We start from the raw sequence: 14,859 nt of genomic DNA, 5'->3' as shown, positions 1-14,859 counted from the left end.
AGTGATGTATTCTGCCACTGCCTCCTTGTACAGATCGTGTTATTGACTGCTGTGCTTAATGGCCTTTGAGAAAAGTCCGGGGCAGCGCACTAGGAAACTCCCCAGGGTCTGGTGTAAGCCTTGAAAGGCAGTTACTGTATCATTACTTGGCTCTCTGTCACGGAGATAGGAAGATCGCAGAGACACAACACCAGCCCAATAAAAGCTAATCTCTGTCCCTGTGCAACCTTTATCTTGTAACCTGTCAAGTTAAATATACAGTGGACCCATCTCCAGCCCGGACTGAGTTGGAACTCAATGAATGTTCATGTTGTTTTTAATCCAGTCATCACTTCTTATCTCCATTATACTTTAACAGGGTTCCGGGCTCCATGGAGAGAGCAAAGACAATATGGACTCGCCTGCAAAACACAAGGTGCTGGGGTAACCTTGCGGGCGGCACGGTGGCGCAACGGTAGAGTTGCTGCCTCAGAGACCCAGGTTCGATCCTGACCACGGGTGCTGTCTGCACGGAGTTTGTACGTTCTCCCCGTGACCTGCGTGGGTTTTCTCCGGGTGCTCCGGTTTCCTCCCACATTGCAAAGACGTGCAGGTTAATTGGCCCCTGTAAGTTGTCACTAGGGTGTAGGATAGGACTCGTGTACGGGCTGGTCGGCGCGGACTCGTGGGTTTTCTTCGGGTGCTCCGCTTTCCTCCCACGCTCCAAAGACGTGTAGGTTTTGTGGGTTAATTGGCCTGGTTGTAAAATGTAAAATTGTCCCCAGTGTGTGTGGGATAGTGTTAGTGTGTGGGGATCGCCGGGCGGCGCAGACTCGGTGGGCCGATGGGCCTGTTTGCACGCTGTATCTCTAAACTAAAACTAAAATCAAATGAAAAATACCTATCACAAATGCTCTTGATGCTAAAAACATCAATGGAAGGTGAGACAGGCTCAGAGGGAAGAGGCTACAGGAACAGCCCATGTAACCACGACCAAAGACCGGAACGCGCCCCGGTCAGCCCGACTCGCCCCACACGCCTCCCAGGGGACTGTGGTGAAGACGGGCAGCGAGGCCTGTCTGGGCCAAAGGAGCCTCAGCGGTGGCGGCGATAGGGGTCTCAGCAGCGGCGGTGGGAGCCTCGGTGGCAGCGGGTGCCTCGGCGGCGGCAGAGTGGGCCTCAATGGTAGCGTGGGGCCTCGATGGTAGCGTGGGCCTCAATGGTAGCATGGGCCTCGATGGTAGTGTGGGCCTCGATGGTAGCGTGGGCCTCAATGGTAGCATGGGCCTCGGTGGTAGTGCGGGCCTCGATGGTAGCGTGGGCCTCGATGGTAGTGTGGGCCTCGATGGTAGCGTGGGCCTCGGTGGTAGCGTGGGCCTCGGTGGTAGTGGGGCCTTAGTGGCAGTGGGACCTCATGGTCAATGAGCATGAGGGGGGAGGGGAAGACAATGGGAGAGTCGGCGTGGGGGAAGGGGGGGGGGGCACTCTAGTTTAGAATCCTCTGCCCAGGGGATAAGTCTGTGTTTTGTTCGTTCCGGTGAAGGCCCCGTGCACACAGCAGCCAGCCGACTGTCGCTTGCCTTTTTCTTTTTGTTTTCACTTTTAATTTCATGTTTTCATGTACCTTGTTGTGTGTCGTGACTGTCGGCAGACCAATCTCCCTCCGGGGATCAATAAAGTTTTATCATATCATATCGTATTGTATCGTATCGTATCGTATCGTATTGTATCGTATCATATTGTATCACATTGTATTGTATCATATCGTATCGTATGGTATCGTATCATATTGTATCGTATCGTATGGTATCGTATCATATTGTATCGTATCGTATAGTATCGTATCATATTGTATCGTATCGTATAGTATCGTATCATATTGTATCGTATCGTATCGTATAGTATCGTATCATATTGTATTGTATCATATCGTGTTGTAGTGTATCGTATCGTATTGTATCATATCGTATCATATCATATCGTGTCGTATGGTATCATATCGTATTATATTGTATCATATCGTATAGTATCATATTGTATTGTATCATATCATGTTGCAGCGTATCGTTATAGTATCGTATCGTATCGTATCGTATCGTAGTGTATCGTATAGTGTCGTGACGTACTCCACATCTCTTCCCTAACTGGAATTGACAATTAAATAAGCTCCAATTTGTGTGCCTTCAATCAGATTGATCTTTGCCGGCCTTGTCACGGTATTTACATTTAGCAGGAGAATTAATATTAATGAAATATTAAATATTAAATATTAATATTAAAAATGGGCGGCACGGTGGCGCAGCGGTAGAGTTGCTGCTTTACAGCGAATGCAGCGCCGGAGACTCAGGTTCGATCCTGACTACGGGTGCTGCACTGTAAGGAGTTTGTACGTTCTCCCCGTGACCTGCGTGGGTTTTCTCCGAGATCTTCGGTTTCCTCCCACACTCCAAAGACGTACAGGTATGTAGGTTAATTGGCTGGGTAAATGTAAAAATTGTCCCTAGTGGGTGTAGGATAGTGTTAATGTGCGGGGATCGCTGGGCGGCACGGACTTGGTGGGCCGAAAAGGCCTGTTTCCGGCTGTATATATATGATGATGATATGATATGAAATGGGAAAGAGGAAAGAGGGGAAGTGCTGAGTGTAGAGTGAATCAAAGTGTGGAACGAAACAGGGGAGGAAATGGAACTCAGTGCTGCCCTTTGGCACCAGGGCGGCCCTTTGTCTTCTTGTCTTCCCTTCATCTTCTTTGGTCTCCATATTGGTTTAGTTTAGTTTAGTTTAGTTTTAGAGATACAGCGTGGAAACAGGCCCCTCGGCCCACACTGAGTCCGCGCCGACCAGCGATCCTCGCACATTAACTCTACCCTATATATATAACTTTTAACGTGGAAGATGAGGTAAGGGAAGAGAGGGATCTCATGGTACACAAATCAGTCACTAAAAGCTGGAGCTATACAATGATGAGCCATAACATTATGACCACTAACAGGCGAAGTGAATAACATTGATTATCTTGTTACAATGGCACCTGTCAAGGGGTGGGATATATTAGGCAGCAAGTGAACAGTCAGTTCTTGAAGTTGATGTGTTGGATGCAGGAGAAATGGGCAGGAGTAAAGACCTGAGCGACTTTGACAAGGGCCAAATTGTTATGGCCAGATGACCGGATCAGAGCATCTCTGAAACGGCAAGGTTTGTGGGGTGCTCCCGGTCAGCAGTGGTGAGTACCTACCGACAGTGGTCCGAGGAGGGACAAACCACAAACCGGCGACAGGCAGGGTGTTGGGCGCCCAAGGCTCATCGATGCGCGAGGGCAACAAAGGCTATCCCGTCTGGTCCGAACCGACAGAAGGTCGACTGTGGCACAAGTCACAGAAAATGTTAACGGTGGTCACGGGAGGAATGTGTCACAATACACAGTGCATCGCACCCTGCTGCGTATGGGGCTGCACACGGAGGACCAACAGCATATTAGGCAGGTGGGCATAATGTTTTTGGCTCATCAGGTCATAATGTTTTGGCTGATCGGTGTATATATAAAGTTCCACGCTACCCTGCCTGTTCTTTCCATCAAAATTCACAGCACTAATCTTTCACACAATGGGTGGTGGGTGTATGGAACGAGTTGCCAGAGGAGGTAGTTGAAGCAGGAACTATCCCATTGTTTAGGAAACAGTTAGACAGGTACATGGATAGGACAATATAGTATAAGAAAATAACTGCAGATGCTGGTACAAATCGATTTATTCACAAAATGCGGGAGTAACTCAGCAGGTCAGGCAGCACCTCGGGAGACTCGAGACCCGAAACGTCACCCATTCCTTCTCTCCCGAGATGCTGCCTGACCTGCTGAGTTACTCCAGCATTTTGTGAATACATGGATAGGACAAGTTTGGAGGGATATGGGCCGAACGCGGGCAGGTGGGACTAGTGTAGCTGGGACATGTTGGCCGGTGTGGGCAAGTTGGGCCGAAGGGCCTGTTTCCCCGCTATGACTCTCTGTGACTCTAATCTCTGCTGAGCCTTATCTGCCCTGGACCTTCGCCGTTTCTGCAAGTGTGTTGACGTCCTCTGGTAATTGGTTTGGTGGCCGTTTGCCTGGTGAGGAGGTCAGGGAGTTGCTGAATAATACAACAGTTTGATTAAGGGAAAACCATCAAGGAAAATTAAGAACTAACAGCTTTATGGAATGGTGAAATTATGGTAAAACATTAAGCCTCGTTGGTGATGACATTAAGAACAACATATTTATTTTGCAAAGGACAAATAGGTGCAATTAGCCAACTTTCCAGTTGCAACATATACGGGCTTCGATAAATTGCCTGCAGCAGAAACACAAATAATCTGCGACCGTTAAAACCCCTTAACCAAGATCAAAGCTATTGGTCATAAAAGAAGAAACGCACTGTCACAAAGACTCAGTGGGGAGGATGGTGGATGAATGGTGCAGTTGAAGGAAGATAACTACATCTTAATAACATAATGCCGACTGCGAAACTTAGGGGGATATTTTCCCCTTTCCGTTAAGCTTGCTTCAGCGCTGTATCTCCAAACTAATCTAAACAAATGGCGCAGCGGTAGAGTTGCTGCCTTACAGCGAATGCAGCGCCAGAGACCCGAGTTCAATAGCCAATAGACAATAGGTGCAGGAGGAGGCCATTCGGCCCTTCGAGCCAGCATCGCCATTCAATGTGATTATGGCTGATCATTCTCAATCAGTACCCCGTTCCTGCCTTCTCTCCATACCCCATGACTCCGCTATCCTTAAGAGCTCTATCTAGCTCTCTCTTGAATGCATTCAGAGAATTGGCCTCCACTGCCTTCTGAGGCAGAGAATTCCACAGATTCACAACTCTCTGACTGAAAAAGTATTTCCTCATCTCAGTTCTAAATGGCCTACCCCTTATTCTTAAACTGTGGCCCCTTGTTCTGGACTCCCCCAACATTGGGAACATGTTTCCTGCCTCTAACGTGTCCAACCCCTTAATAATCTTATATGTTTCGATAAGATCTCCTCTCATCCTTCTAAATTCGATCCTGACCACGGGTACTGTCTGTCCTGAGTTTGTACGTTCTCCCCGTGATCTGCGTGGGTTTTTTACTCAGAGATCTTCGGTTTCCTCCCACACTCCAAAGACGTATGGGTTTGTAGGTTAATTGGCTGGGCAAATGTAAAAATTGTCCCCAGTGGGTGTAGCATAGTGTTAATGTGTGGGGATCGCTGGTCGGCGCGGACCCGGTGGGCCGAAGGGCCTGTATAACTAAACTAAACTAAATGGGTGCAAAAAAACGAACAAAACTGAATATTTTAAATCATGTGAAGGAGAGAAAGTTTGAAGAAGGGTTTCGGCCCACTGAGTTACTCCAGCATTTTGTGTCTACCATTGTTCTTGGAATGTCTCTTGCTAAGTTATGGATGCTAAATAAATGTTAGTGTTTGTTGATGAATAACAGTCACTTTTACACAGATTTCTCTCGCAAATTTTGTTCAAATACACGATTTAAAATATTCTGTTTTGCTCGATCATTTGCACCAATATGTTTAGTTCAGCTTAGAGACACAGCATGGAGTCAGGCCCTTCGGCCCACCGAGTCCGTGCCGACCAGCCACTAACACCATCCTACACACTAAGGACAATTTATAATCTTTACCAAAGACAATTAACCTACCAGCCTGTGCGTCTTTGGAGTGTGGGAGGAAACCGAAGATCTCGGAGAAAACCCACGCAGGTCACGGGGAGAACGTACAAACTCCGTACAGACAGCGCCCGTAGTCGGGATGGAACCGGGGTCTCCGGCGCTGTGAGGCAGCAACTCTACCGCTGCGCCACCGTGCCGCCCTACTTACTTGCGAGATGAACTCTACGAGCGTTAAGATGCTAATATTAAAATGAATGCCTTCCCTGGAGAGTTTTGTGTATTTATGTGAATATTCTGGCAGCCGACCACTTAGAGTAGTAGTTTTAATTATTAATTTTATGAATGACAGCACTTGTTGTAATTCCTGCTTTGACAGCACTACAGGGCTAACTTTAAAAGTCGTAAATGCTTAAAATGCAATATTGGTCTTGTAATAGTGAAATCAAATTGAATGTGGTGGAGTGATAGAGAGTCATTGAGTCGTACAGCATGCACAGTAAACAAGCACAGCTCCTCAATGCTGACCAACATGCCCCATCTAAGCTAGATGCCTGGTTTTTCAATTACTCCATTCTCTGAATGCTGGAGTAACTCAACGGGTCAGGCAGCATCTCTGGAGAGATGTTTCGTGTCGAGACCCTTCTTCAGACTGTGCTATTTGGAGTCAAAGAGTGATAGAGTGTAATAATAGGCCCTTTGGCCCAACTTGCCCACACCGGCTAACATGACCCAGCTACACTAGTCCCACTTGCCTGCATTTGACCCATATCCCTCTAAATCATTCCTATCCTTACACCTGTCCAAATGTCTTTTAAATGTTGCAAGAGTATCTGCCTCAACTACCTCCTCTGGCTGCTCATTCCTTAGAACCGCCACCTTCTGTGTGACAAAGTTCCTATTAAATCTTTCCCCTGTCCCCTGGAATTCTCTGCCTCAGAAGGCAGTGGAGGCCAATTCTCTGAATGCATTCAAGAGAGAGCTAGATAGAGCTCTTAAGGATAGCGGAGTCAGGGGGTTATGGGGAGAAGGCAGGAACGGGGTACTGATTGAGAATGATCAGCCATGATCACATTGAATGGCAGTGCTGGCTCGAAGGGCCGAATGGCCTCCTCCTGCACCTATTGTCTATTGTCTATAATCCTATGTCCTCGGGTTCTTGATTCCCCTGCTCTGGGTAAATGGCTGTGCATCTACTTCATCTATTCCCCTCGTGATTTTAGTCTGCTTCTATAAGATCACGCCTCATCCTCCTGTGCTCCAAGGAATAAGGTCCTAGCCTGCCCTACCTCACCCTATAGCTCAGGCCCTCGAGTCCTGGCAACATCTCTGCAATGTTACATGTACAGATATTTCTCGAATACGATGTATTCCAGAGAGAGTCAGATAAGCTCACAGGCCCTGCCCTGGGTGTGGGCCGACATCGGGAGCTCCGGCAGTGGCAGCGTCTTCTCCCGCCCCGGATCACGGGGCTTCGGTCGGCCCGCCGCGGCCCTTTCAACGTCCGGCGCGGCCTGGAACGTGTCAACTTCAACGGCCTGACCGCGGGAGAAGACGGCAGGGGAAGAAAAAAGACATTCTGGCCTTCCATCACAGTGAGGAGGGGACTGGAGGAGACTCACTGTGATGGAGGTTTCTTTATTTTGTTTTGTGTTGGTTGTGATTGTGTGTGAAATTGTTTCTTTTTATTGCTCTATTGCTGGACTGTGGGTGATCTTGCATTTCACTGCACATCTTGTATGTGTATGTGACAAATAAACTTGACTTAACTTGATAACTCTTAGGGCTAATGGAATCAAGGGATACGGGGAGAAAGCAGGAACGGGGTACTGATTGTGGATGATCAGCCGTAATCATATTGAATGCAGATGTTGGCTCCTGTTTTCTCTGCTTCTATGTTTCTATTACTGTTCAGATCTACCATGCCAGAAAGCATTGAGACAGCACAATGCTCATTAATTCGTCTCGTCTTTGGCTCTACCACTACTTTGTAAGTCTCAAGAAACAATTGAAACCTCTGGAACGTTGAACACTGGTGAGACTGTGTAGATGCTGGCTTACTCAACCACCTCCTCTGGCAGTTAGTTCCACCACCCCCCAGAGTGACAAAGATGCCCCTCAGGTTCTTGTTCAATCTTTCCCCTCTCGCCTTAAATGGGAGGCTTCTGCATTGCTGGCACTTTGTGATTTTTTTGACAGAACACGTGATACCACATCCCATCTTTGTCCCGCCTCCTCCCCTGACACCCAGTCTGAAGAACAGCCTCGACCCGAAATGTCACCCATTCCTCTCCCGAGATGCTGCCTGACCCGCTGAGTTACTCTAGCGTTGTGTGTCTAACGTGATACCACACTATGCACTGTGACTTCTGTAAACACGCCAATTGTGTGGGACACGCACGCACACACACACACACATACTCATGTGCACGCACGCACGCACGCGCACACACACGACAGGCACGCACATTCACACAAGCATACGCACAAACTCCCACACGCAAGCATATACACACACAGACACAAACACACATACGTGCTGGAGTAACTCAGCGGGTCAGGCAGCATCTCTGGAGAACATGGATAGGCGACGTTTCACAGAGTGCTGGAGTTACTCAGCGGGTCAGGCAGCATCTTTGGAGAACATGGATAGGTGACGTTGCAGATTTTAATGTTAATTTTACATTTTGTAATCTAGAAATCTCTGGTTTACGTGAACAAATCAAGTTTAAATCTTCACATGTTTCACGGCCAGTCAAAAAATAAAACAGACGGCTGTGGACGCCAAGTCAATGGAAACTTTTAAGGTGGAGATTGACAGAGTTTTGATTAGTGCGGGTGTCAGGGGTTTTGGGAGAAGGCAAGAGAATGGAATTGAGAGTGAACGATAGGGCGGCACGGTGGCGCAGCGGTAGAGTTGCTGCCTTACAGCGCCAGACCCGGGTTCGATCCTGACTGCAGGTGCTGTCTGTACGGAGTTTGTACGTTCTCCCCGTGACTGCGTGGGTTTTCTCCGAGATCTCTTCGGTTTCCTCCCACACTCCAAAGATGTGCAGGTTTATAGGTTAATTGACTTGGTATAAGTGTAAGTTACCCCTAGTCAAGTCAAGTCAAGTCAAGTCAATTTTATTTGTATAGCACATTTAAAAACAACCCACGTTGACCAAAGTGCTGTACATCTGATTAGGTACTAAGGAAAAAAAATGAAACATACAGTAGCACGCAAACAGTTCACAGCGCCTCCTCAATGAGCCTCAAACGCTAGGGAGTAGAAATAGGTTTTGAGCCTGGACTAAAAGGAGTGGATGGAGGGGGCAGTTCTGATGGGGAGAGGGATGCTGTTCCACAGTCTAGGAGCTGCAACCGCAAAAGCGCGGTCACCCCTGAGCTTAAGCCTAGACCGCGGGATAGTGAGTAGCCCCAAGTCGGCCGACCTGAGGGACCTGGAGTTAGAGAGGGGGGTTAGAAGATTTTTGATGTAGGGGGGGGAATGTCCATTTAGGGCTTTATACGTGAATAGGAGGAGCTTGAAGTTGATTCTGTACCGTACAGGGAGCCAGTGGAGAGAGGCCAGAATCGGGGTGATGTGGTCCCTTTTACGGGTACCCGTCAGGAGTCTCGCTGCGGCGTTTTGGACCAGTTGCAGGCGGGACAGGGAAGATTGGCTGATCCCAGTGTATAGGGAGTTGCAGTAGTCTAGGCGGGAGGAAACGAAAACGTGAATGATTTTTTCTGTGTCGTCGAATTGGAGGAAAGGTTTGATTTTAGCTATGGTTCGAAGTTGGAAGAAGCTGGCTTTTACCACAGCGTTGACTTGCTTATCAAATTTTAATGCAGAGTCAAATATCATGCCGAGGTTTTTGACATGCGGTTTGAATAGGCAGGATAGACTTCCAAGACTGCCTGTTATCGATTTGATGGAGTCGGGGGGGGCGAATAGGATGATCTCAGACTTGCTCTCATTTAATTGGAGGAAGTTCTGTGCCATCCAACATTTTATGTCCTCAAGGCAGTGTAAGAGGCTGTTTAAATTTGACTGGTTGTTGGGTTTCAGGGGGAGGTAAAGCTGAGTGTCATCGGCATAGCAGTGGAAAGAAATGCCGTGCCTTTGAATGATTTGGCCAAGGGGGAGCATGTATAGAGAGAAGAGAATGGGGCCTAGGATGGAGCCTTGTGGAACTCCGCAGGAGAGGCTAGCTGGAGCAGAGGAATAACTGCCTATGTTGATGGCGAAACTCCTATCTTTGATGTACGAAGCGAACCAGCTCAGGGCAGTGCCATCAATGCCAACCGCGTACCGGAGACGGTCAATAAGGATGGTGTGGTCCACTGTATCGAACGCTGCGCTGAGGTCGAGAAGGAGCAGGATTGCACAGTCGCCGGTGTCGATGGCGAGAAGCAGGTCGTTGTGTACCTTCAACAAGGCAGACTCTGTGCTGTGGTGGGCTCTGAAACCTGACTGGAAACTTTCCAGGATGGTGTATTGGTGCAGGTAGGGCACTAATTGGTTTAGAATAGTGTGTGTAGGATAGTGTTAGTGCGTGGGGATCACTGGTTGGCGCGGGCTCGGTGGGCCGAAGAGCCTGTTTCCGCGCTGTATCTCTAAACTAAACTAAACTAAACTCAAATCAGCCATGATTGAATGGCGGAGTAGATTTGATGGGCCGAATGGCCTAATTCTGCTCCTAGAATTTATGAACTTGTGAAAACATCCTCCTACATAACAAATGGGCCACAAATGCTGTGCTGACATTGTGTGCAATCAATGCTGATTATCTATCTTGACCCGAGGTGACCAATCCTGTTTTAACTGTGTGATATTGTAAGGGTTTATTTCCATGCAGGAAAGAGTAAAAAGAGCTACGTTATCATCTAGAAACTAAGGAAATGATTAACTAATTGAAATGGAAGCCTTGCTGCTGTCTTTTAGCCTGTGAGTCCACAGAAGGCTGTGGAGGCCAAGTCAGTGGATATTTGTAAGGCAGAGACAGATTTTGATTAGTGTGGGTGTGGGGGGGGGGGGGGGGGGGGGAGCCACAGTTTAAGAATAAGGGGTAGGCCATTTAGAACTGAGATGAGGAAAAACTTTTTCAGGCAGAGATTTGTGAATCTGTGGAATTCTCTGCCTCAGAAGGCAGTGGAGGCCAGTTCTCTGAATGCATTCAAGAGAGAGCTGGATAGAGCTCTTAAGGATAGCGGAGTCAGGGGGTAGGGGGAGAAGGCAGGAACGGGGTACTGATTGAGAATGATCAGCCATGATCACATTGAATGGTGGTGCTGGCTCGAAGGGCCGAATGGCCTCCTCCTGCACCTATTGTCTATTGTCTATTGTTACGGGGAGAATAGTCAATAGTCAATAGTCAATTTATTTGTCACATACACATAAATGTGCAGTGAAATGAAAGATTACCCACAGTCCAACAATAAGACCAATAAAAATAAGCAATAACACACACAATCACAAACCAACACCAAACAAAAAGTAACATCCATCACAGTGAGTCTCCTCCAGTCACCTCCTCACTGTGATGGAAGGCCAGAATGTCTTTTCTCTTCCCCTGCCGTCTTCTCCCGCGGTCAGGCTGTTGAAGTTGCCACGTCGGGGCGGTCGGGGCGGTCGGGGCGGTCGGGGCGGTCGGGGCTCCCGACATTGAAGCCCCCGCCGGGCGGAGAAAATCCCGCGGCCTGTTGCAGGCCGCGCCGGGCGATGAAAGGTCCGCGGTGGGCCGACCCAAGCCCCGCGATCCGGGGAGGGCGAAGACGTTGCCGCTGCCGGAGCTCCCGATGTCGACCCCCTCCTGGGGGCCTGCGGGCTTCCGACGTCCACGCGGCCCATGGCCGAAGTAGCCTCCGTAGACGAGTCGCGGCCGCTCTCGTGGCGCCACCACAGCCTCCGAAGGCAGCAGCTCCGCAGATGGTAAGTCTGGTCCGCGGGGTCTGCGAACCAGAGCCCAGGTGTTCCCAGGTAGAGGCCGCCCGCTCCAGGTGTTTGGCTGATGGTAGGCCGCAGCGGGAACGGAGACACCACCCAGAAAACAAAGGTCGCGCCTCCGTTCGGAAGAGACAATTATACAGTTCACCCCACCCTCCCACCCCACCCCATAACACACAACCACAAAACACTACATCATATCTAAACACTACAATTAAGACAAAAAACAACAAAAAACACAAAAGACAAACGGACTGCAGGCGAGCCGCGGCTGCTGGGGCAGACGCACCAGGCAGGAGAACGGGGTTGGGAGGGGAGAGATAGATCGGCCATGATTGACGTGATAGGCTGAATGGCCTAATTCTGCTCCGATCCCTTACGATGCGGCACGGTGGCGCAGCGGTAGAGTTGCTGCCTCACAGCGAATGCAGCGCCGGAGACTCAGGTTCGATCCTGTCTACGGGCGCTGTCCATACGTTCTCCCCGTGACCTGCGTGGGTTTTCTCAGAGATCTTTGGTTTCCTCCCACACTCCAAAGACGTGCAGGTATGTAGGTTAATTGGCTGGGTAAATGTAAAAATTGTCCCTAGTGTGTGTAGGATAGTGTAAATGTGCGGGGATCGCTGGGCGGCACGGACTCGGTGGGCCGAAGGGCCTGTTTCCGCGCTGTATCTCTAAATCTAAATCTAAAAAAATCTAAAACTTGTGAGTCAGAAAGGTCGTTGGTGCAAGTCCCATGGTAGTTTGTTGACGTTATAACCTCGACTGGCATGCCGGAGTTGAGCTGAATGACAATGGACAATAGACAATAGGTGCAGGAGGAGGCCATTCGGCCCTTCGAGCCAGCACCGCCATTCAATGTGATCATGGCTGATCATTCTCAATCAGTACCCCCGTTCCTGCCTTCTCCCCATACCCCCTGACTCCGCTATCCTTAAGAGCTCTATCTAGCTCTCTCTTGAATGCATTCAGAGAATTGGCCTCCACTGCCTTCTGAGGCAGAGAATTCCACAGATTCACAACTCTCTGACTGATAAAGTTTTTCCTCATTTCCGTTCTAATTGTTTTCTTGCAAGTGTACGTTTTTGTTCACACGACAATATGTGAGCCGGTCACAGGATACAATAATCTGGTGCCTTTTCATTCCAAACATATTTTGAATCACAAATCACGGGGAATCGGAGACTGCGTAGCCCGTGTTGGGCCAAGCGTTCCCCATTTCATATTTGGATCAACGTTGATAATAAATAAAAAGTCACGAGACACAATTTACGTGCCTGGCATCTGCTAAATCTGGACTAAATCTGACTCAGAGCAGAAATCAATTAGTGGCAATTAGAAGTGGTTTGAATTATTGGTTTGTTTCCAGAGCAAGGCCTCAGTGTGAACACACACACACAGCCTGCGATTTACAAAAGCAAATTTCCGTTAGCTAATTAAGAACTAACTGAGCATTGCTCTCGGCTTTTGAAGGTTGGGCAGGAAGCTGCTTAATAGCCGATTTTACTGAATTCAATGGATGTGCTGAAATGTGTACTTTACTGCCTAAATGGCCAGTCACTTAGTCGGGAGTCGACTAATTAATGGCGGGCTCTGCCTGCTAAAGGGGGGCAATTAAATCTCAAGTCAGCGGGCACAGAAAGGGGGGGTGGGCAAACTCAAGGGTGTGCACATGCATAGAAGACCCCAAGATCTTCGGTTTCCTCCCACACTCCAAAGCTGTACAGGTTTGTAGGTTAATTGGCTTGGTGTAAATGTGAAATTGTCCCTACTGTGTGTGGGATAGTGTTAATGTGCGGGGATCGCTGGTCGGCGGGGATCGCTGGTCGGCGCGGACTCGGTGGGCCGAAGGGCCTGTTTCCGCGCTGTATCTCTAAACTAAACTGAAGGAAAACTGGCCTTTCCGCAGGGAACATGTTTCATGTATTGTCTTTCCGCTGTACCTCGGTGCACGTGACAATAAACTAAACTGAACCAAAAGAATGGGTGACATCTCGGGTCTGAATCCCTCTCTGGAGACGTTTCGGGTCAGGACCCTTCTTCAGACGGAAGAAGAGTTCCCACCTGAAACATCCCCTCTCCATGTACTCCACAGATGCTGCCTGACCTGATGAGTTATTCCAGGATTTAGTGTCCTTTTGTGTCTTAAAACAACATCTGCAGTTCCTTGTGTAGGAAAGAATAGACTAAAAATACTGGAGTATTTTAAAAACCATCAGTGAAGTCCTTGGAGACACAAGGAACTGAAGATTCTGGATGACAGAAAAAGGACACAAAGTGCTGGAGTAACTGAGGTCTGAAGAAGGGTTCCGACCCGAAACGTCATCTATTCTTTGGGGTGACAGTGAGGCTTTGCCCGCTTGTAGCTGTATTTGGTGTAACAGATGAAACTTTGGGTTTAAATGCAAACCAAATCTGACATCATTGCATTCACATCACTTTTGGCCCGTAGGAGAATTTTGCTGGTCTGGAAATCTACAACTCCTCCATCTGCTGCCGCTTGGCTAGAGGACGTAATGTTTTTTCTAAAACTATAAAAGATCAAATTTACACTGAGTGGGTCTGTGAAAAAAGTTTTATTCAAAATGGGAACCTTTTCTGTCATACTTTGAGAGTCAATAGACAATAGACAATAGACAATAGGTGCAGGAGGAGGCCATTCGGCCCTTCGAGCCAGCACCGCCATTCAATGTGATCATGGCTGATCATTCTCAATCAGTACCCTGTTCCTGCCTTCTCCCCATACCCCCTGACTCCGCTATCCTTAAGAGCTCTATCCAGCTCTCTCTTGAATGCATTCAGAGAATTGGCCTCCACTGCCTTCTGAGGCAGAGAATTCCACAGATTCACAACTCTCTGACTGAAAAGGTTTTTCCTCATCTCAGTTCTAAATGGCCTACCCCTTATTCTTAAACTGTGGCCCCTTGTTCTGGACTCCCCCAACATTGGGAACATGTTTCCTGCCTCTAACGTGTCCAACCCCTTAATAATCTTATACGTTTCGATAAGATCTCCTCTCGTCCTTCTAAATCCCACTGACTGAGGGCACTTGATCGTAGTTGGGGATCTAGCTTTAATTATGTTTCACCTTTATTTATTTACTTATTTTTGTTTACACAAGCGCTGATCACCTCACAGGATGGCCGATGCATAATGAATGAGTGTATCCTGAACCATCTGATATGTTGTAGATATGTATGGGTCTGCGCCTTGGAAGAATGCAGAGGTTTTGCTGTCAAATTGTACATTTGTATTTGTGATATGATGTATTGTGAACACATCAGCTGCAAAGGGGTGTCCAGGGAGGG

Source organism: Rhinoraja longicauda, chromosome 27 (assembly GCF_053455715.1).
Source record: "Rhinoraja longicauda isolate Sanriku21f chromosome 27, sRhiLon1.1, whole genome shotgun sequence".
Lineage (NCBI taxonomy): Eukaryota > Metazoa > Chordata > Chondrichthyes > Rajiformes > Arhynchobatidae > Rhinoraja > Rhinoraja longicauda.
Note: the sequence above shows the minus strand (reverse complement) of the source record.